Source organism: Chiloscyllium punctatum, chromosome 5 (assembly GCF_047496795.1).
Source record: "Chiloscyllium punctatum isolate Juve2018m chromosome 5, sChiPun1.3, whole genome shotgun sequence".
NCBI lineage: Eukaryota > Metazoa > Chordata > Chondrichthyes > Orectolobiformes > Hemiscylliidae > Chiloscyllium > Chiloscyllium punctatum.
The window spans coordinates 99359426-99382275 of NC_092743.1; the positions used below are offsets into that span (position 1 = coordinate 99359426).

The window sequence follows — 22850 nt, forward strand, 5'->3', positions numbered from 1 at the left end:
TCCAAAAAAAAAGTCCCACATAAGAGGTTAGCATGCAAAAATAAAGCTCATGAGATTGCAAGTTAGTGCACTGACATGGTTAGAGAACTGGTTGACAGGCAGGACACAAAGATCAGGGATAAATGGGCTATCACCAAGTGGCAGCCAGTGACTTATGAGGCATTGCAGGGATCAGTGCTACAATTCCAACTATTCGCAATATATGTTCATGATTTAGATGAGGGTACTGAATGTAATATCTCAAATGTGGCACATGACAATGCTGGGTGGGAGGGTGACCAGTGAAAAGAATGCAGAGACGCCTCAAGATGATTTTGACAAGTAAGTGAGTAGGCAAATGAAGAATAATATGGATAAATATACAGGTCTCCACTTTGGTAGATAAGTTACAAAGGCACATTATCTGAACGGTGATAGATTGGGATAAGATGGGGTACAACAAGACACGGTTTCCTTGTATACCAGTTATTGAAAGCATGCATACAAATGCAGCAGGTATTAAAAGCTGCAAATATCGATAGGATACAAGTCAAGAAAAAGGGATATCTTTCTTGAACTGGACAGTACCTTGCTGAGATGACACCTGGATTACTGTCTGCAGTTTTGGTTTCCTTATCTGAGAATGGACGTTCTGGCTATGTAGAGAGCACAAGTTTTACCACAATGAGTCCTGGATGACAGGACTGGTATATAAAATTAGGCTGGATCAGTTAGTACTATATTCACTGAACTTTAGAAGAATTGGGATGGGCTGGGGGTAGAACAGATCTCACAAAAACTGATAAATTCTAATAGGACTAGAGAGGGTAAAACACAGGAAGAATGTTCCCGGATAATGGAGAGTCCAGAACGAGTGGTCACTGTCTAAGGAAACAGGATAGGCCATTTAGGACTGAGATGAGCACAGAGGTGAACATGTGGAATTTTTAGCACAAAGCAGATGAGCTCAAAACAATATTTTTAAGAATAAGTTAGACATAGTTCTTCGTGCTAAAGGGATCAAAGAGTATAGGGGGAAAACAGGGTACTGAGTTGAATGATCAGCCATAATCATATTAGATGTGCAGCAGGCTCAAAAGGGCTAAATGTCCTACTGCTGTTCCTACTTTCTATGTTTCTCTGAAATTTAGAATGAACAAGGGATGTTGACCTCACTACTGCTGACCAAACCCCACGATATAATTTTTAAGAAAAGATTTCATGAAAAACAATATTTTTTTTCTTAAAATCAGTGTTGACTCTTCCTTATTCATTTGGTTTTTTAAGTGGCCTGCATATTCTGAAAACACTGCAGCTTCTCCAGTCCAGAATACTTGGGAACAAGCCCTTTATGCGTTTGGAATCTTCCTCTTTGCAGAATGATGGTTGAATGCCAACCACAACTGAGGACACCAGAAAATATCAACAACATAAATACATAACTGAAACATTAAATAGTGATAAAACATTAAGAAGGAGAAACAGAAATTTTACTTATCCATTACTGAATATTACCTTTCCAAAGATACTGTAGTAAAGCATGTGAGGGTCTGCTCAAATATCTCCCAGACAAGTGATGTTTCCAACAAAAAAAAGACTTCTGTACAGGAGAGACTACAGTGTATAAGATCTAACATTTTGCCTTTTATTGGTATAAGACTACCTGGTCAATAGATTACGCTTCCTTTAAAAGTTTGGTACAAGCTGCCTGTTCAGTGTGCGTTCACCAATTTTATTATGGCCATATACAAGTTAATTCTCTCTGAACAAAGCATGCACAGTGTTATTCAGGCTACAACATGGCAATGTACTCATTCAGGTTAGCAGAACATTATACTTGTTAACAAGTTTCCTCTCCTTCTTCATTAAAAAAGTAGTTTGCCACCTTCCAATCCTTAGAAATTACTCAAGAATCCAAGAAATTCTGGATGATCAAATCCAATGTGGGTTTTTTTTATATTTTTGAAGGCCTGTATTCACATTGTAACTATTTTAAAGTGATATAGTTAGACATACTGGAGTCATAGATCCATACAGCAAAGAAACAGACTCTTTGGTCACCAACCAGACACCCCAATCTGACCTAATCTCATTTGCCAGCATCTATATTTCCCTAAACCCTTCCTATTCATAAACCCATCCAAATGTCTTTTAATTAAACCTTCCTCCACCACTTCATCTAGCATCTCACTCCATACACACATCACCCTCTGCATTAAAAAAAGTTAGCCCTAGATCCTTTTTAAAATCTTTCTCCTCTCACCTTAAATCTATGCCTTCCAGCTTTGGACAACCTTACCCTAGGGAAAAGACCTTGGTTCTTCACCCTATCTGTGCCCCTCACACTTTTATAAACCTCCATAGTCATCCCTCAGTCTCCAACACTCCAAGGAGAAAAAGACCCAACCTATTCAGCCTCTCCCTATAACTCCAACCCTCCAGTTCTCCAAAAGTGCCCTCTAGTGTCCTGGACACTACATGACATCCTGACCCCCAAACTCAGTGTTCTGATCAATGAAGGAAACCATGCCAAATGCCTTCTTCACAGCCCAGTCTACCTGTGACTCCAATGTCAAGAACTAAGCACCTAACAAATCAAAATTTAAAAAAAACCTACCCAAGAACAGGCTCTTTCAGATAAAGTAATACATGATGAGGTAAAATTAATAAGAAGTTTCATAGTTAATGAGTCTCTGCTGGTAAATATCACAACACAGTAGAATTTTGATTAAATTTGAGGGAAAATCAACTCAGATCGCAAACCAGTGTCAACTTACATTATGCATTTAATTGCCTTTATTTATGGGAAATAGACCAAGGGGAAGGTTAGAAGATGAGCAGTGGCAGTTATTTAAGCAGAGATTTCATAACGCTCAGCAAAAGTTTATTCTGGTCACAAAAGAGGAGGAAAACCACAACAAACTGCTATCCCTAGATGTCACAGTAGAACGAAGAATCAATGGGGAACTTCAAACCAGCGTCTACAGAAAAACAACACATACTGACCCAAATACTGAACTACAGAAGCAAATCAGCCCAATACCCACAAACGAAGCAGTGTTAGAACATTACTGCAATAAGCCCACCACACACTGCAGCACTGAGGAACTACGAAGAGCAGAAGAAAACCATTTCTACAGCATATTCAAAAAGTACGGGTACCCAATGAACATGTCTGTTGATTTCTCAGCAACAAACCCAAACGAGCAGACATGTGCCCAGAAACCCAAGCCACTCTCCCCCACAAAGACATCTCAGAAATGACTGTCAGACTACTCAGACATCTTGGCATCATGGTAGCACACAAACCCACCAAACACGAAAACAGCAGCTAATGAACTTGAAAGACCCTATACAGACAAACAAAACGAACATCATTTACAAAATACCTTGCAAGAACTGAAACAAACACTACAGTGGACAAACAGGCAGAAAACTAGCCAACACAATACATGATCAACTACCCACAAAAAGACATGAGCCACCATCACTAGTATCCTTACATACAGATGAGGAAGGACACCACTTTGATTGGGGCAACACATCCATCTAGGACAAGCCAAACAGAGACACACATGAGAATTCCTTGAAACATGGCATTCCAACCAGAACTCTATCAAACAATCACATCGATTTGGATGCCACTCATCACCCTCTGAGAAAAAAAATGGGAAATGACATCAACACAGGAAATGACATCCCCAATTTAAGGATACCTAAGCACAAATATAAAGCAGACTATAACATGAGTGCTTCACTGGAGGCTCACTGAAGATGCTAGCTAGTATGGTGATGAAACGTCTGAAAATGAACCTTCCAACTCAGCAAGCAAACTTTCATCCAGAACTGATAAGGAGGATGAGGCATCTGTGGTTAACGAAGTTGGTCAAGGATAGCATCAAAGCGGAGATGGCTGAACAGCTAGCTTGCAATAGAGTAATGCCAACAACACAATTACCAGCTGAGAAAACTGGGAAGGCCCCAGCTTCTCAATCTCTTTCCACTGAGGCATGGTGATGCTCAGATTAAACCACTCTGAAGAGCAGCCCTAGGGTCCTCTGGACTTTACATAAAACGTGGCCAGTTGGCGGGTTGGTTACACCAATGTCACAGTTTTGATCTCTATATAGGCCAGCACGAATTTATTTTGAATTTGCTGAGATCAAATGTCATGCCTGAGTTAGTGTCTGCAGCAAACGGTGCTGCATTCTGAAAGGCATCAAAACAGTCACTCAACAAAGTCAACTGAAAGCCACCCAAGTCACAGAGGAAGCTTTAGAAACCGAGCTGCTCAATATACATGTATTCAGTGCTGGCCTGGGTCCATCCAAGGCCAGGAGTGTCATGAACTGCTCCATCATTGCCATCTATGAGTGCATTACCTCCAAGGCTTCACACGTGACTCACTGCAACAAGCACCAGACCATCTTGGCCAGGGAGATCTGGAGCATAGGACCTTAGCAAGGTGCAAATGAATCCCTTCCCACTGGGAGAGCTCCCTTCTACCCCTGTACCAGTGTCAATGCCCTATGAACTGAAACCCATTCCACCTACAATGTTTGAGCCACGCATTGAACTTTCCTTTATTTACTCTGAGCCATTTTACCCATGGCTCAGATAAACCCAGAAATAATCAACTTGCAAGTTCTAACTCCTAACGAAAATCTTTTAACAGAACCTCCTTTCTAGACCCAATGCATTTGGTAAAAATGTACTTGACAAATGAATCCCTCCCCTCCTACTCCAAATTTTCTCCAATCCCAAGGAGATGTCCTAATCTGGCACCAGACAGGCAACACAGCCTTCACAGCTTCTGGTCATAGCTACAGAGAACACTATCTATCCCCAAATTATACTCCCCCTAATATTACTACCTCAATGGCTCACTGTATCAAGATGTCGTGGTCAGTTTACCGATTCTCCCTGCAGTTCCTACTCTCAACCACACAACTTGCAAAAACCTTGTAAACGTTGTACAATTTCAGGGGACTAGGTTCCTCAATTACAATATCCTGGGTCCTTGTACCTTCTTCAGCGGCAGTCACAGGTACATGTCCTTGATAACAGACCAACTGAATTATTGAGTCTGGCTGACTCTGGAGTAAAGCGGCTGGGTAATTTCCCCCTTTCTTGATGTGGGGGCACAACGTCTGCAATGCAGATTCCAACTCCAACTCTTCCTAAATTCAAACTGCAATCATGTGTTTCCTCTAGACCACACTGATGTCCAGAGGTAACACATTACCTATACTTTCATCACTAATCTATTTACCTTAAGAATGAGTTACTTTAGACTCCCTTCTCTTGATACTTTATTGTAATATCTAACTTCTGTAAAATAAAAAGAAACAGTATCCACCTTATATTTGAGCAGCTATTTTTAAGGAAAAGCAACCACAGACCTAAACACAAACTGAAGAACTTACTTTTCAAGATTACAAATATTCACCAGACCTCCTAACTCAGTTTTCACTGCTCTTCCATCACACTGATTTGTGACGTCATTCAGCCACTGATCTCACTGCTGGATCCATGCCTTTAGTCTTCTCCCACTCATATTTCACTCTGGAGAGTTTACTTCTTGCAATAAACGTTAGTAAGAGCATCTCTATCCCCATTTGCACCTAATTCCCACGTTGAACAAAATTGCCAACAGCATATTCATTCAGTCTACATTACTCTCTCAAGTCTTGGTGCATGCAGGCCATGTCTTTATATAATTTCTTTATATATATCTGCTCAGAGACACTTTTTACCTACAGTGACCTCACTTCATTCAGATACAGAAGTTCCAAGTGCCTGAATGCTAACTCTGAATCAAGCAACTACCTCTTTTAATTAGGCCTTTTTGCTCAAAAGTTATTGTTTCAACCTGACTTAAAAAGGATAAGACCAGAACAAAAGAGAAATAAAGTAGGCCAATTGGCTCCTCAAGTTTGCGCCACTGTTCAATAGGATCATGGCCGATCTGCCATTCCTCAAGTCCACTTTCCTGTCCCATAACACCGATTCCCTTACTGATCAAAACTCTCACTATCTCAGACTCTGCAGCAAGGAGTTTCAAAGACTCTCAACCCTCAAAATTTCTCCTCATTCCGGTCTTAAATTTGTGCCCCTTAATTCCTTTCCCCTGTCAAGTCCCTTAGGAATTATATATGATTCAATGAGATCACCTCTCATGGTTCTACTCTCAGGAGTTCAGAACAAATCTGTTTAGCCTTTGCTTATCAGATAATTCCTCCATAACAGGAACCCTGGTGAACCTTTTCTGAACTGCCTCCGATATTTTTCCTTAGTGGAACCAAAACTGCTCAAAACACTTGAAACATGGTCTTATCTGCACCTTGTAAAACTGCAGTTAGACTTCCAAACACCTTTCTGCTTCATCTTCTTGAAATAAGGGCCAACATTCCATTCGCATTCCAGATTATCTGCTGCACCAGCTTTGTGTTTCATGCACAAGTACTTCAAGTTTTGTGTTGTGGCTTTCTGCAAATTTTCTCCATTTAAATAATACTAAACTTGTGCTGTCCCTTCCAAAATGAACTTTGTATTTTTCATTATACTCTATTTGTCAACCTTATGCCCACTTACTTATAAATACTTCTCTATAAACCTCTTGCATCCTGTCCTTCCCCTGTATGAAAAGAATATTGCTCTCCAATTTCCACATCTTCTTCAACTGCCCAATGCATCATAGCTTTGTTTCCCCAAATAAATCCTGCACTCATGTTAATTAGCAGCACTTCCAGCCTTAAACGGAAATCATTGGAGATCTGCATGTAATATTTCATTCACCTTTCTACTGATCTAACTTGTGACCTCTGACAGTAATAATGAACATCCTAAACCAGTGATCCACTGGTTTCTCAGCAATATTCCACATACTGCACAATGCATACATCAAACTGTCGTAACAATGGATTTCAATCTTGCACTCCTAACACATTTTACAACATTACAGGATCAGCATTGAAGTTTCTATAGGCGTAGCTTCAATGTGCATTATGAACAGTTTCATTTTACAAAAAAAAATGCACTAATTGCAGCAATCACACAAGCAAGGCCTACAAATCATAGTTCACGAACCAAGAGGAACATCATTTGACAAAGTATGAAATAAAATTACAATGCCAATTATATGGGCATGCTTCTTGAAAGTAATTTATAAATTATTCTGTAGATTGGAAACCATTTATAATTAAATTTGGCTTGCTACCATATTTTAATTGCAGGAGGTACATTACAACATCATAAGGCAGCTGATGCAAGAACTGACATGCAATAAAACATCAGGATATTAAAAACAAATGCATTACCTACAATTCAAGGACTAAAATTTAAAGTACAATCTCTATTTATTGCGTTATTACACAAATCAAACAGATTCAAAAACATTCCATGAGCTAAAGACTGATTTGCAGCGTAGTTTTAAATTGACTCCTTCACTTGTTGATTAAGGAAACCGACTGAACATTATTGTAATCATGGCACGATTTCTACGTAGATACACAAGCTCTATGCAAGACATGAACATTTCTCAGAAATGCAAGAGTGGGGATTTAAGCACTCATTATAGAACTAATTCAAAAAAGTAGCTATGAAATGCTTTGAGACTTCTGATGATGCAGAAACCACCATCTCTATACTGAGGGCCAGATTCATAGCGTGAGAAATTGCTGTCTGACAGTCATCATTTGGTATTTTCAGGTAGTTGGATATACCCTTGTGTCAATGAGGCCAATGACTGGAAAGCTATATTACTTACATATGAAAAATGTTGATGTTCAGCTTACTCCCAGACAAAAGAATGACAATTTATGGTTTCTGGTTGATGTGAATCCAACCTCAAAAAGATGCTTGTGAAAATCCCATGTTTAAATGGGCCTGATGCCTGAGACAATAACTCTACATTAATAACTTCAGGTTGATAGATTTAAGAGTAAAAAAAGCATAGCTATTGAAACTAGAAACCCCAATCATTAAAAGGTTAGTGAGGCCAACGATTGAGAATCTATATTGCTGCCTGTACAGAAAAGTTTATGTTCAGCTTGCTTCCAAACAAAAATAATGTCAGCTTACAGTTTAGTGCTGGTGTGAATCTATTAGCTCACGAGATGCATGTGAAAATCTCATCTTCAACTGGGCCTAACGGCTCTGGAGACAAACACGGCATATCTATTCAACATCGTTCCGACATTAGTAAAGAAAGGGGCTGATGTGCACTCTAGCTTCCATTCCTGCTTCATAACAGTGAATTAACTTAGAATTTTGATAAATTTTACATATTTAGAGGTTAATGTTCTCTCCACATAAGCATATTAGAACAGCAAACACCGTACCTTCAACCAGACCATGTATGAACGGAGTTACACACTATTATCCCACAACTATAATAAACATTGACAGTACATTTAGTACATATCAGGGAGCTTTAACAGAAGTGTCAAACAAAGACATTAGAACAAAGAGACCAAGTTTTAAGAAGCATCTTAGAGAAGATACAGAAAAGGAAAGCTAGAAAGGATAAAAGGAGAAACTTGAAGTAGAGACAGGTTCATAGCTCCATGAAAGTGGAGTTACAGGTAGATAGGATAGTGAAGGCTGTGCTTGGTATGCTTTCCTTTATTGGTCAGAGTATTGAGTACAGGAGTTGGGAGGTCATGTTGCGGCTGTACAGGACATTGGTTAGGCCACTGTTGGAATTCTGCGTGTAATTCTGGTCTTCATCCTATTGGAAAGACGCTGTGAAACTTGAAAGGGTTCAGAAAAGATTTAAGGATATTGCCAGGGTTGGAGGATTTGAGCTTTATGGGGAGAGACTGAACAGGCTGGGGCTGTTTTCCCTGGAGCATCAAAGACTGAGGGGTGAACTTATAGAGGTTTACAAGATTATGAGTGGCATGGATAGGGTAAATAGGCAAGGTCTTTTCCCTGGGGTCGGGGAGTCCAGAACTAGAGGGCATAGGTTTAGGGTGAGAGGGGAAAGATATAAGTGACACCTGTGGGGCAACTTTTTCACGCAGATTGTGGTACGTGTATGGAATGAGCTGCCAGAGGAAGTGGTGAAGGCTGGTACAATTGCAACGTTTAAGAGGGTTTGGAGGGATATGGGCCGGGTGCTGGCAGGTGGGACTAGATTGGGTTGGGATATCTGGTCAGCATGGACGAGTTGGATCGAAGGGTCTGCTTCCATGCTGTACATCTCTATGACTCTATATCAAGGAAGGTCACAGTAATGGAGGGCATTACAGAGATACAAAAGGTTAAAAGGCCATGAAGAAATTTGAAAATAAAAATGAAGATCTCCAACCAATGGAGAGCTCTTCCTGATTACCACTGACTCCAATTTAGCTAGAGCTCCTTGATGCCAGTCAGTCTGTTGCTGTCTTAATACCAGCGACAGTCACCCTCACAGCTCCTGCTGCTCTTTTCTCCTTGTTTGAGCAGTTTAAAGACAATGGAGAGGTAAAGGGATAAGTTGACAAATGGACCAGGGTGTCTTCAGCATATATATTGAAACTAGAGTTATGATTGCAGGTGATGTCACCAAGCAGCATGGGAAGGGCAAGAAACAGGAAGCAGTTACAGAAAGATCCTTGAGAGGTACCAGGAGGAGAACAGTAAAGGTAGAAGGTGATGAGGGATCAGCTGGAAAAGAAACTGACCATACCAGAAAGGAATAAACAACAAATAAAAGAGTAGTGATTATGTTGTTAAATTTGCTTAAAGCATTTGCCATAGGTTTAATGTCAGGCTGCCCAATTCTCTATCATTCTGAGGACATGAAACACTGACAGAATATGGGATGGGCTGCCTTCTTTAACCATTACAGTAAAGTTTGGTAGACAGTTAAGAGTCAAACAAGCTGGCATGGGATAAGAGTTGTATATAAGCTTGATCAGGGAATGATGGCACGAGGAGTCCTTTCCACAAAAATCACTGCTGATCCAATTAAATGTTTGACAACACACTGGCAACTTCATGGTCATTCTGTAACTCTTCAAGTTCCCACCTGCTCCTCAAATTTGATTTTTCCATTTTCTCTGGCATTTGTCTAGGCTGAATAACAATTATTGCAACAGTCCAGTCTGCCCTACACTCTAAAACTTACAAAATTAGACAGTGAAGTACTTTCCACATTAGTAAAACAGAGCTAAATTAAACTACAGTGCAACAAACGTAACATCGCTGTTCTGTTTCCCTCTTGAACGCCATGGCAGACTGAGTACTAGGTCAAATAGAAATTTAGGAAAAATCATGAACTATGAGGTAGGGCAGACACACATTCAGATTCTAAACAATCAAAAACCTATGATTACAAATACAGTAAATTGTTAACACTTCAAACGTTAACTCAACATGCTAAATATTATGTTTTTACACAGTATCATTTTAAAATTTCAAATAAGATGTTTTGAGTGGTACATGAACAAATTACCCAATAGTTACATTAAGACAATGTGGTGGAGACATTCAAGGAGGAACATGATTATCATCAGGAAAGGAAAACACTCAGATTTACAAAGGAGCAGAGAAATGGCACTAGAGGAGCTGCTCCTTCAGAGAGCAGGCACAGAAAGAACTAGATTTCTTTTATTCACATGTGGGACATGATATCGCCGGCTGCCTGGTCTGGTATTTATTGCCCATCCCTTATTGCACCTGAAAGGGTGATGTTGAGCTGCATTCTTGAAACATTGCCTCTTTCTACTCTTAAAAGAAAATGTTTTAAAATGGGTTAGATAGTCCAAGTGAAGGACTGTCACAAAAACACAAATAGTGTTAACAGAAACTCAACCATAATGGAAACACAATCTTAAAATATTATTGCGGATAATGATGCACCCCAGTTCCTGCAAGGCCAGTCTCTTCTATGCTGCCTTGCATAATTCTGTAAATGCATCGAACACCAAAGAAAAGGATCACTTTAAAAGTGCAATTGCATTTCACTACCACAGTTTCTTAGGAAGTAACTACCATTCAAATTTCATAAAATTAAACATTCCAGTCAAATAACAATGATGTTCATTACTAATGAACCACTACAGTGCATATTCACCTACAATGGATCAATCCAGGCATCTGTTCAGTAACTCTAATCATGTATTTAGTCCTAGATATAGATGACAAAAACAGGTTACAATTCCAAAACTCAAGGCATCAAGTAGGCAGTCCTGTCAGCAAATTCAAGTTGCACCGAATGAAAGAACGGCTGCTGCTGTAAGCGCTTTGGAAAAATCTCAGTAATAATTCATATTAGCCTGTTGAACTGTATCCTTTGACTTGGAAAAATGGTGTACTTTGTTTTGACAATGGTAGAGGTAATACTGCACAAAGACTGGATAATTATGCTTGCCAATTTATCAGAAAAAATAGTCATTCCCCTTTACAAAATAAAAATAAAACAATTAACAGACTACCAGTAACATTAATTCATTTATCCCTTTAACTCGATCCATTAACATTCCTAATTCCTTGTTGTATAAAATCCTTTGTAGTCTGTTGCAGCTCTTCTGCACCCCAGAGATTATCCCCTTATTTATACACTTTACTACTTTTAGAATTCATTTCCTCTGGTTAAAGTTTAAGTAATAGCTGACAAATGCTCATTCATACAATTTCTGAAATTTAATTTCATTCAACAAGGGGCAAGTGCAGAGTGCTGAAAAACTATAAAAACTGTTTTGAAAGTACAGTACAAGGGTGCTTTATAATCCTTTTAACTAAAATTGAAACAAGTTTTTGACAGAGTTCAAGTAGCTCTAAAGCATTATTAAAAAAAACAATGTTTTATTCAGCTTTATATACTATTTCAGGTTTTGAACTGGACATCCAAATTACCCAGTTTATGGAGGATGTGCAAATCAAGTTATGAGAGACTTGACTACACGAGTGCAACAGTTATTCTCAAAGACAACTGAATAAGAGTAAAGGGAAAAGTAAAAACAGCACAGAGCTCAAGAGATGGAGTGCTTTGCGATTTTTGAGAAGATTCGTACCTCAAGTTGAGGTTCAGGTTGTAAGTTTGCTCGTTGAGCTGGAAAGTTTGTTTTCAGACATTTCGTATGCTAGGTAACATCATCAGTGAGCCTCTGGTGAAGTGCTGGTGTTCTGTCCCACTTTCTATTTACGTGTCTTCTTCTGTTAAAGTGGGTGATATCATTTTTGGTTCTTTTCATCAGACGTTGTTAAATGGGTCTAAATCAAAGCGTTTATTGAAGGAGTTCCGGTTTGAATACTCTGTCTTTCTGAATTCCTGTACATGTCTCTATTTAGCCTGTCCTAGGATGGATGTATTGTCCCAGTCAAAGTGGTGTCCTTCTTCATCTGTGTGTAAGGATACTAGTGATAGTGGGTCATGTCTTTTGGTTGCTAGTTGGTGTTCGTGTATCCTGGTGGCTAGTTTAATGTCTGTCTGTCCGATGTACTGTTTGGGGCAGTCATAGAGATGTACAGCATGGAAACAGACCCTTCGGTCCAAACTGTCCATGCCAACCAGATATTCCAACTCAATCTAGTCCCACTTGCCACCACCCGGCCCATATCCCTCCAAACCCTTCCTATTCATATACCCATCCAGATGCTTCTTAAATGTTGCAATTGTACCAGCCTCCACCACTTCCTCTGGCAGCTCATTCCATACATGTACCACCATCTGTGTGAAAAAGTTGCCCCTTAGGTCTCTTTTATATCTTTCCCGTCACACCCAAAACCTATGCCCTCTTGTTCGAGACTCCCCAACCACAGGGAAAAAAGACTTTGCCGATTTACCCTATCCATGTCCCTCATAAACCTGTATAAGGTCACCCCTCAGCCTCCGATGCTCCAGGGAAAACAGCCCCAGCCTGTTCAGCCTCTCCCTGTAGCTCAGATCCTCCAACCCTGGCAACATCCTTGCAAATCTTTTCTGAACCCTTTCAACTTCCACAACATCTTTCCGATAGGAAGGAGACCAGAACTGCACACAATATCCCAACAGTGGCCTAACCCATGTCTTGTACAGCTGCAACATGACCTCCCAACTCCTGTACTCAATACTCTGACCAATAAAAGAAAGCATACCACACGCCTTCTTCACTATCCTATCTACCTACAACTCTACTTTCAAGGAGCTATGAACCTGCACTCCAAGGTCTCTGTTCAGCAACACTTCCTCGGACCTTACCATTAAATGTATAAGTCCTGCTAAGATTTGCTTTCCCAAAATGCAACACCTCGCGTCCATCTGCCACTTCTCAGCCGACTGGCCCATCTGGTCAAGATTCTGCTGAGGTAATCTGAGGTAACCCTCTTCACTGTCCACTACACCTCCAATTTTGGTGTCATCTGCAAACTTACTAACTGTACTTCTTATGCTCACATTCAAATCAGTCCTTGCATGGTATTTTATAAATGACAGACATTTTGCTTGTTGTTGGTATAGGGTTTTTTCGGTTCATCAGTATTAGTATCCTTGCATACAGATGAAAAAGGACACCAATTCGACTGGGACAACACATCCATCCTAGGACAGGCTAAACAGAGACACGCATGGGAATTCCTAGAGAACTAGCATTCAAACTGGAACTCCATCAATAAACACATCGATTTCGACCCCATTTACTAACCTCCAAGTAAAAGAATCGGAAAGGATATCACCCACCTTAACAGACCAACACAAATTCAAAGCAGGACAAAACACTAGCACTTCATCGGAAACTCACTGATGTTACCTAGCATGGTGATGAAACATCTGAACACAAACCTTCTAGCTCAGCGAGCAAATTTACAACCTGAGATTGACTGCTGTCCAGCAAACCCTGCTAAGAATGCTTATTCAAGTTAGCCAAATACAGTATGAATTCCAAGTGATATGCTGTTTTTTCACCAAAGAAACAGCTTGTCAATATTCAATGTCTCAACTGACATTATTAATAGTCTTCTTACACCAGTTTGTCTTCTCAAAGGTGATTTAAATCTGGAGGTATGACGACAATCCAGCCTGATTTGGCCAAGCAACTGCACCCATTTTCAGTCAACATGGAAAGGAAGACAGACAACTGGATAGACAAGAAAAGCTTTAAATATACAGAACTACTGTACTTGTCTGTATACTAACCATGTTGATTTGCAAAGATAAAAGAATAAGAAAATCCAATAACTTCTTACATGGACACAAACACAAGTTTTGTGAAACTAAGTTCAGAATCTCCCTATCTCTATCATTCTGACATTGCATAGTCACTTTGTGTTTGCACTGAATGTGCAAAAAGAAGTGTGATCAAAAGTGCAACCAAAGTGCTGCTCGCATTTACTGGAATCCTGAGCTGCCTCAGTAGTCAAGTTCCTATCCAGTCTAAGACAGTAAGCTTCAAAGAAATACCACATACAAAAAGAAAGCAATGGCTACAGATTACAAGTCATTGAAACAGAAAACGCTGAAAATACTCTGCAAGTCCATCAGCAATCTTTCAACAAGGACATTGAGTTATTGTTTCAGATCAATGACTTATGATCAGAACTGTTCTGATGAATGGTAACCGGCCTGAAACATCAATCCTATTTCTCTATGGACATTGCCTGACCTGCTAATTATTTTTAGCATTCAGTGTTGATATTTTAAATTTCCAGCATCCATTGTGATTGCTTTTGAATGAAGTCCAGTGTGGTTAACTGTCAGGGATGTAAAATTATGCATCGTATTACTATCTCACATTGCTTTCTTCAATTACCCACGCCTTTACAAAAAAAGCATATGCTGTGATTTAGATCTTTCACATCAACCTCCATCTCCAGTTATCCAAAATAATGCTAGGATTCCTATGCTGTAACTATTGCACTGAAGAAATTCTCTCTCATGAAGATCTTCTGTCCCACTCAAATATTTCCTATTCCCCTAATTCTGCCCTATAGTTTATGAATTATAATATCAGGCAGTGAATGCTGCCTAGGGATTATTTCATATTCTTAATGAATAGTATAGTTCTTCAACCAGCTTATTTATATACAAATGGTATGATTAGTAGGTGACTAATTAAATCAAATGAAGTTTTATCTACAAGTAGCACTCTTGTGCAACCTTGCATTATATAAAAGACACATTTTAGAAACAGTGCTTAAAGTGGTAGTGATGTAGTCACACTACAGCCAACTTAGGTTTTAAAAGCTTGCGCTTCAGAAATAGTGTCCCCAACTCGTCATTAATGAAACACACGTTATGGCAGAACAAGCTGTTTTCACTGAAATTTCCTACTTCGATCATAATCCTTTGCATCAAAAACATTGATAAATGTCAAAGGATGACATCCATTCTGCAGTAATTTTATCAATTAATCAAGTGATATTGTTCAACCAAAATAGCTGGAGAAACTCAGGTTTGGCAATATCTGCACAGAGAAAACAGTTAACATTCAATCCCATACGATGTATCTTCTTCAGAACGGAGATTATTGCCGGGGGGGGGGGGGGGGTTGGAATTGGCAGGTGGAGATAGAATCCAGAGAGAGAGACAGGGAAAAAAAAAGGGTAGCCACAAAAAGGGATTGTTGATACGAGGCTAATGAAGAAACGTAGCCAGTTGGGTAATATAGAAAGCTAGGAATCCTTGAAAATGGGTTGGCTATGCACAGGACCTCGGGTTGTGGGATTAGGTAATAGACATGGAAGGCAGTGTTCATACTGCGAAATTATTTAATTCAATGTCAAGTATTGAGAGTTGTAAGGTATCTAAGTGGGTGCTGTTGCTCCAGCTTGGGCTGAGCCTTGCTGGAGCACTGCCTGAGACTAAAGTATTGGTGTGGGACACTGTGTTGAAGTGGCAGGTGAATAGAAACTGAGATTCTGATTGTAAAATGATCCTATATGTTCTACAAACGGTCAACTACTCTGTCTCTCTCTCTCTCTCTCTCTCTCTCTCTCTGGGTTCCATCTAAACCTATCCTCTCTCTCTCCTTTGACTTCCCTGCCCACCAGTGTAAACACTACCTTTTCTTTGCTACTTCTCATTCTAAAGAGTCACTGGACTCAAAACATTAACTGTTTTCTCTCCATAGATGCTGCCAGACCTGTTGAGTCTCTGCAACAAATTGTTTTATTAGTTTCAGATCTCCAGCATCTGCAGCTGTGTTCTTTCATTGTTTAATGTCATTGACAGGTTAGATAGTGGAGAGAGTGAAGCGGTTTACAGCTGAACATAAGCCAATAGACTTCTAATACTTACAAACATGTACCTTCGCAGCCATTTTCCCATTCTAACTTAGTTACCTTAAACAATTTACAGCACATCAATACTGCACAGGAAAATTCAACTAACTGAACACAGAAGACAGCAATCCCAGGAACCAACTTACACTCACTGTCAGCAGGGACAAGCTACCCTTGTCAAGGATAAGACTGAAGATTCTACTTGAGAAGGTGAGTAAATTCAATGATTCAGTTCATTTTGTCATCCAGAGTTCTTGGCAATCAATTGCATTTTTTTTTCCCCAAAACAGGCTGGGAAAGAACTGTTAGGTTGGGACAATCTCATTCAGTTTAAACATCAGATAATTCTTGCATTACCAATTAATCTAATCCAGACATCTAACTGCAGGAACTCAGCAGGGTACCATTATCAATAATCCCAAAAAGAACATTAACTTTTTCCAAAGTGATGGCAAGTGAGGAAATTACATAACGTGCCCCCGTGTTCACAGAACTTGGAGTATTACTGAATAGGATAAGGTGTTCAGAACGGGCAACTGAAGCATACAAGACTCTACCCAGTACCAGTATAAATGAACTTGTTTATGACACTTTAGATGGACAGGTTGGCAACCCTTTATCCGAAATGTTCCAAAGTCCGAAGACTTTTTTTTGTGAAGTTTTTTTTCCTCATTAATAAGGTTGTTTAGTGTGCAAACAGTTAACCCAAGTCAACACCCACTCGATGTGGGTCACTCAGATGCGACGTGGGGGGCATGGCTCAGCACTGGCAGGCCTCAATTCTCTCTCAAGGCCTGCTTTACTTAGTGAGTCATGCTCCTCAGGTAAGATTTTTTAAAATTTCACCATCAAGCTGTCACTTATTCTGAAATTCAAAAAATTCTGAATTTCGAAAACCAGCTGGTCCCCAGCATTTTGGATAAAGGATTGCGCACTTGTCTCATTATCTGTGATGAGTGTTTTTTTTTTCAAAAATGCTAAAACTTCCATTTTCTTCACTGAAGCAAATGAAATATCATCTCCCTCAAGAAAAATTATGCGACAATCTAATCCCAAAACTCAAAAGCCTTGAATTTATAGTGCTTTCCTTGACTATCAGATGTCTCTCAGCATTTTCAAGCCATTGAAGTACTTTGTATAGTCACTGTTGTAATGTAGAAATGCAACTGTCAACTTGTGCCTAGCCAGACAAAAATATATTGAAGACCAAATGTCTATGTTCTATTTTTGCGATGTTAATTGCAGAACACATTTTGACCAAAACATCAAGGTTAACTAAGGGCGTCTTGTGACAGAACGTTAGTGCCCCAATTCTAAGCAAGGAGTTCAGGTTCAAGTTACACCTATCCCAGAAGTGTATAGTAACACCCGAATCATATTTCAAAAGTAATTTGCTCACTAAAAAATGCTTTGGAATGTGTGAAGGTTGTGAAATTCATAACAGAAATAAGTCTTTTTTTCTAAAAAGGCTTTTTATGATTCAGTGAGAGTATTCCTACCTCAGCCAGGAAATACAGAAAATGTTCCCTTTCGGCCTGTGCTGCCAATATCATGGCTGATCATCCAACTCAACAAACTGTTCCTGCATTTCCCTCATACCCATGCTGACTCTATCTGATCCCACTACTGTTTTCCAAATTCTCAGCTATTAATTCTTTTATAATAGACTCCAGTATTTTCCCTCTAATGATCATAATTCCTGGTTTTGTCTCTGCCTCCCTTCTTAAATAGGGAGGCTACATTAGCTACCCTCTAATCTGTAGGATCTGTTCTAGAATCTTGGAACTTGCCCAAAAGATGTGTTAAAGTCCCTATTCAAGACAGCTCAGGGAATCCCTGAAGTACTCAACCAGTAGCCTCTCTTGGTTCGTCCCGGAGATCGTACTCTGTGGCAGTCTAGAATATAAAACTCTTACAGACAGTTTAGTTTAAATTATTACCTTTATTTACCAATGGTAATGTTACATCATAGCATAGGCATCTACAAGCCAGACTTGAGCTAAGGTTCTAGAACCCATAGAGTAGTGGCACCAGCTCTTACTCCTAAGAGCTCTCTAAGGCCACTCCCCTTATTGCTGCAAAGCAGCTGTCTTTATATAGAATTTGATATTAAAATTACAAAAACATGTCCTTAAATCAGATAAGCAGCAATAAAATGGCAAAAGTTTGCAGAGGAAGAGAAGCCCATTGACAGGTTTGTATGTGCTTGACTAATTAAACTACATGCACAAAGTGGGAAACCTTGATCCAGCTAGGCCAAATTGCCTTGGCTAGTACATCATAACAAGAGACTAGTCCAAACTATGTGAAAAAGGTCATAGGATCACCTCACTCAGCTAACATGTCCAGTGTCATTGTCCTACAAAATGACTGTTACTTTTAAAATCACCTTAAATTCTCAAAGTGCAACCTAAATTCATAACATTTCTGGATCTCAAGCTCCAGGGAACAGCACACACGTTCAATCCATGACAAGCCAGTGTTCACTCAAATCAGAACATAAAGGGTTAATCTTTCCATCAGCTGCCATCCTGTCTGTCTGTCTATCTATCTCGCTCTCTCTGTCCCTTGAACCCTTCAGTCAGTGAATGTAATTTATAAAAGAATGTTATCTCTCTCTCACTCTCACACACATGAACATCTTCCAACTTTCAGCCTGTGTGTTTACCTAGCCTGTAAGGTTAATGAGACATTCACTTCGCAGAATAGTCAAGATGAGGGAGCTGAGGTTCATAAATTCAAATCTGCTCAATTTCATATACATGAAAATTTATCAGGATTGTTCTATTATGTGCATATTCCACTCAGCTTTTTAAATTACAACTTCTTTTCCTATTAAGGATGTGCTTGGTTAAGGATCTTTGATATAAACCAGCAATTTAGTTATCTGACATCCCACTGTGAAATATGCATGCCTCCAGCCTCTGGTGAGAGGAGGAAGTACTGCCACACATCCCACAAGTGAACAAATATTATCACCTTATTTCCACCAATCCATCGACAGTAAGAACAGATGTCCCCAATTCTTCTAAGCAAATGGCCTCCCCGCTCCCCACCTTAGTCGAGCACTTTCCTGCATCTTTCTCAGAAGGCCAGGCTCAAGTCCCACCTGTTCCAGAGGTGTGTAAATAACATCCTTGAACAGACTGATAAGAAACTATCAGTGTTAATGTGATTCTTACAGCACAGTGGCAAAGACCCTCTCTCTGAGCCAGAAGGACCCAGATTCAAGTCCCACATACTTCAGAAGTATTATAACATATCTAAACTCTTGCTTAAAAATATCCATATTAACACTTTTCTTCTTCAACTGGTGCCATAAGCTTAACATGGTTGAATTTATATTTCTCCAATATTTGGTTTGTCATTTTTATCTTTACTTAATAAAAGTAAACTTTCATCCTGCCCACCCAACTCACTAACTTACTTCACTAAAGCTCAAGATGTACTTGACAACAAAATTTTATTGATCTCTAAATCTGGTGAATTTACATTTAAGTTATGACCCTGATAAATGGCAAATATTTAGGCCTAATATATTTGCAGTTGCTAGCCTTTTAAAACATTACTGAATGTGTTAACTAAAATCCTTTTGATAAAATGAGAAATACACAGATTTTACTACAACCAGGTAAATAGAGGAGTTTGTTTTTAAATAAAAGCATAAAATGATCTACTTTATTTTAAATAAAGGTATCAAGATATGCAACAGTGCTTGACGTTGCAGTGAAGCGTGATGCTGAGTCAGCAGAGAGCTGGAACTAAACTAGAGAAGAACATATAGGTGTAGTCAATTATTAGTGATAGCAATAGGAAAAGGACAACTAATTAAATAAGGTGCATACAATTTGACAAGTTTGGGAACGGTTTCACTAATAGCTCAACCTAGGCACACTCAAACACACATTTTTAAATAAAGCCATCTGTCACAAAGTTTAAATATTTCCACTTGACAAGTTGACCTAATTCAGTTTTTAGGGACAAACTGCTCAGCTAGCTGACAAATCACTGTTTTGAGTAAAGTTAATAATTTATCAACAGAAATTATACTGATTTCTTGAAAGCAACTCCCAAAATTAATGTATAGTCACTGAACTGTTACCAATATTGGAAGACCCACTCTCTCAAACTTAGTACAAAGTATACTACTGTAATCTAAGTAGACTAAAGATTATTTAAGTCCAGTGATAAACATCTGTGCCACACAAATTTTATTCAAATTATGTCTGGAAATATTTTCAATGCTACTTAAAAACGGTGCCTACATAAGTACATTTCACATGGCAACCTCACAGGTAGTAACTGAGTAAATACAAGTTATTGTAGCTATTTATAAGCCACTGAAATCCTTACTAGGCCAAAAGTGACTGCTTGTAAATTTTAAGCTTTAGGCAAATTAATGGTTTTACTGGCTTATGTCAATCAAAGGGACTGTTTTTGCATGTGTTAAATTTTTTTTAAAAGTCCAATTAACATACACTGCACATATTATTGAACTCACCCTTGTCTTTACAATAGGGATCCTGAGTTTATTATGCACTCAGAACAACTTTAAAAAAGCGATATCATGATTGAATTACTATCATTGCATCAAGAACACTGATGCTATAAAATCAAACAAAAACAGAAGTTGCTGAAAAAGCTCAGCAAGTCTGGCCGCAATCATGATGAGAAATCAGAGTTAACATTTCAAGTCCGGTGACCCTTCCTCAGAACTCTGATGTCTCTTTACAGATGTTGTCAGATCTGCTGAGCTTTTTCAGCTACTTCCGTTTTGTTTCATTGCATCAAATATTGTATATTACCTTTTAACCTACCCATTCTGAAAATCTCATGGTATTCTAAAACTCCTTTAACAATGTTGCTTGTGACACGAATCTTTCAAAATTAAACTAGCTATTTTACAGCAAGTCACAATCCTTCTATTTTCTGTATGGTGCACACGCAAATAATTAGGTAGTCTTTGGTTTAACTGACTTTATGACTATTCACTTTAGAATTCATAGCCCATCCATATGCACTTAAATCATACTCTCAAACAGAAATTGTAACACACAAAATAGATGACACAGCCCTGCTAACCCATATCAACATTTACCTTCCATAGAAATAGTCCAAGTCACATGTAGTTAAAAGAAAGCATTAAGGGAAATACCTAATCTTCTCATTAAGCTCAAAAGTATATTACCATGCATAGTCTATCATGCAGAAATACCAGCCAAATAAACAAGTATTTAATTTCAATTTTCAGAATGCCACCCTGCAATACAGAGTGTCTGGCGTCACGTGTTGATCAGCATAGACTAGCCTGTCTATGCTTTGCTTAAAAAGCATCAATTCAATGTTAACTGTCTTTCTCTCTACAGATGCTGCCAGACCTGCTGAGTTTCTCCATGACTTTGTTTATATCACAGCTCTCCAGGAGCCACAATATTTTGTTTTCAAAATATTGTTAGCAATTATAATACCATTTCATCAAGTTTGATTTGCAATTTCACATTTTGATCATAAATTTGTAATTTCCCAATATTGATAGACTACACTTTAAACATAATCGTGAAACTACTTTGCAGTAATGCAATTCACAGGGTAGTTAAAAAAATATAAAACATTTAAGCTTTACAGAAACACTGATTTTATGAACACAAATGCAAAGGCCCCTTGGTGCAAATATTATTTTCATTTTCACTTTATGATGCAAAGAAACAAATGCAGATGGTTGACTCTATGACTCTACAAATGCACAGTTTTCTTTGCAGACTTGTGCAGCAAATTCCAACCTATGTGTCTCCTGTGAAATGGAGGGAAAGCTTGTTGATATTTCAGAAGCAGAGGGTTGGAACAGGAAAAGAAAACTACAGTATCTTTACTAGTCACACAACCATTCATAATAGAATGGAATTTGTTAGTCAAAAGAAGGACTTGCATTACTTCTGTATTTTACAACCACTGGGTATCTCATTGAACAAGTCAATGAATTTGTTCTGAAGTAAACCACCTCTACAATGTGGACAAGGCAGCTGCCAATTTGCATATAGCATTCTCACACAAACATGAAATGTGAGAATGACCAAATAGCCTGTTAACATGATGTTGGTTCAGGAATAAATATTCATTGGGACACGAGGGTAACTACTGTCTTTCTTCAAAATAATGCCATGGGACATTTTAAATCTCCTTGTGGGAGCAGATGGAGAATTGCTAACATCAACACTGAGCACATTCATAAACGTCAGCATAATAAAGGTGCTTATTCCTGATGCTAAGATAATTAAAACAAAGCAGAACCTCTGAGAGTGCAGTACTCCCTTATATCCCACCAACCTACATACTGTGCTCCAGCCTCCAGAGTGGGGACCTGAACTCTCTGTAACTTAAGAAGTGTGAGGTATCCATTGACCCAAAATCCGGATTTGATTTTAGTGAAAATACAACTCTTCCCAGGCTTGGGGGATGCTACACTCAATCACACACAGTACAGAAAAGGTGGTAGCCTGGTACACCCGTACGCCCACTGTTAGTGAAATTCGCGGTGAAATTGAGCCGGGGGTCGGGCCCAGCTCCAAATTCCCCCAAACCATCCAACACCGCCTCCCCCCTCTCTCTTTTGTGTGTGTCTAACTCCAAAGTAAAAGGTCGCCAAGCTGACCCGATGATACTGCCAGCACTAACGGCACGGTATGAAT

General features: G+C 39.0%; 1 protein-coding gene across 2 annotated transcripts in view; it reads right to left on the minus strand.

Moving 5' to 3' along the window:
- Positions 1 to 22850, minus strand: part of atp9b (ATPase phospholipid transporting 9B) — a 344153-nt gene that overhangs the window by 321181 nt on the left and 122 nt on the right. The gene's annotated exons all lie outside the window — the stretch shown is intronic.